General features: G+C 37.4%; 1 protein-coding gene across 3 annotated transcripts in view; it reads right to left on the bottom strand.

Moving 5' to 3' along the window:
- The window catches only part of LOC122626920 (ion transport peptide-like), a 47,532-nt gene that overhangs the window by 27,713 nt on the left and 18,127 nt on the right, over positions 1-1,692 (bottom strand). The window contains exons 1-2 of one of the 3 annotated variants that reach the window (XM_043807508.1): positions 1,098-1,206; positions 111-483 (exon numbers count right to left, since the gene is read on the bottom strand). The exons of the other annotated variants lie outside the window; for them this stretch is intronic. The gene's annotated coding sequence lies outside the window, so the exon portion shown is untranslated. Of the gene's footprint in view, positions 1-110; positions 484-1,097; positions 1,207-1,692 lie in introns of those variants that run through there. 3 annotated transcript variants of the gene reach the window in all.

Consider the following 1,692-nt stretch of genomic DNA (forward strand, 5'->3'; position numbering starts at 1 on the left):
GGAAAAAAAAAAAAAGAAACTAAGAAAATAAGAAAAGAAAAAAAGAATACAACTAAGCACGAAACTTAAAGATAGATTAAAAATATATGTAATCGAACTTGTTGGACTTACTGTTTTTTCCCTCTTCTTTTTTTCTTTCACAGTCTTCGTCCGATCTCTTTCTCTCTTTCCTTCTTTCTCTCTCTTTCGTTTCGTATAGTTCACGCTCTCTTCGAGCGCTCCACTCTCTGGAGAGTCAACGAAATTAGGTCTCGCACAGCGCGTATTCGCGATCGAAAGGATCCCGTCGATGTCGCACTCTCTTTAAATCTCCACTCTTCTCTGTTCTCTTTTCTTCTTCTTCTCTCTCTCTCTCTCTCTCTCTTTCTTTCTTTCTTTCTCTCTCTCTCTCTTTCTCTCTGCTTTTCTTTCACTTATATTCACTTTTGTCCTTCCTCGAGAAAGTTATTCAAGAGGAACCGCAAATGATATTAAGTATAATCACTTTGTCCGAAAAAAAAAGGATAATATTAATTAATGATAAAAAATCAAAAAAAAAAAAGATAAAGAAAAGAGAGATATAGATAGAGAGAAAGAGAGAGAGAGAGAGAGAGAGAGAGAGAGAAAGGGAGAGACAAAAAAATAGAAAAAAGAAAAAGAAAATCCGTCGACAAGGTAAATAGACACGATGTTGTCACAGGTGATATAAATGCTGTCGTTGATCGAAAAAGAAAAGAAGGAGAAGAAGATGAGGATCGAGAAGAAGAAGAAGAAGAAGAAGAAGAAGAAGAAGAAGAAGAAGATGATGATGATGAAGATGAAGAAGATTAGGAAGAAGAAGATCAATTGAAAAGCGTCTAGACACTGTCGTTCACAAGATTTATCCTCTCTTTCTCTCTATCTTTCACTATCTATTTACGTTTCTCTCTGTCCCTCTCTCTCTCTCTCTCTCTCTTTCTCTTTCTCTCTCTCGTAGAATACAAACACACGTGTGCGTGGACGAGAACAACTTGATAATATATGTATATGTATATCTTACGTATACACGTATATACACACGTATCTATCTATTTATGTATCTATATATCTACGTATCTATGGTATTTGTGTGTGCGTACCTCAGTTCGACTTGCGATATTTAACTGTGTTGCACGCGAAAGAGAAGAGAATAGTAATATAGGAGATTAAACTCTTTCTCTCTCTCTCTCTCTCTCTCTCTTTCTTTCTTTCTTTCTCTCTGTCTTTCTTTAGATTTTTAACCCGCGCGAATTTTAAACGAATATATTTTAAATACGAAAACTTTTTCAACTGAGAAAAAAAATATATATATACATATATACACGTGTATATATATATATATATAATATATATATATATAGGTAGTAGCAAAAGAGATGCGTCTGTCTCTTGTGGAGGTTCGGGCTAACATTAACTAGCGCGGACTGCAGCCGCTTATAATATGGCCGAGGCGCGAACCAATGAGAACTTGCGCTCTTCCCGAGTCTCCCCCCCTCTCTCTCTCTCTTCCTCTCTTCGTCGGCGGCCCTCCTCCTCCTCTTCCTCCTCCTTCTACTACACTACTACACTACTACTACTACTACTACTACTACTATTACTACTACTACTATTACTACTACTACTATTACTACTACTACTCCACCTCCTCCTCCTCCTCCTCCTCCTCTTCCTCCTCCTCCTCCTCTTCCTCCTCCT

The sequence above is a fragment of the Vespula pensylvanica genome, chromosome 2 (genome assembly GCF_014466175.1).
Source record: "Vespula pensylvanica isolate Volc-1 chromosome 2, ASM1446617v1, whole genome shotgun sequence".
Lineage (NCBI taxonomy): Eukaryota > Metazoa > Arthropoda > Insecta > Hymenoptera > Vespidae > Vespula > Vespula pensylvanica.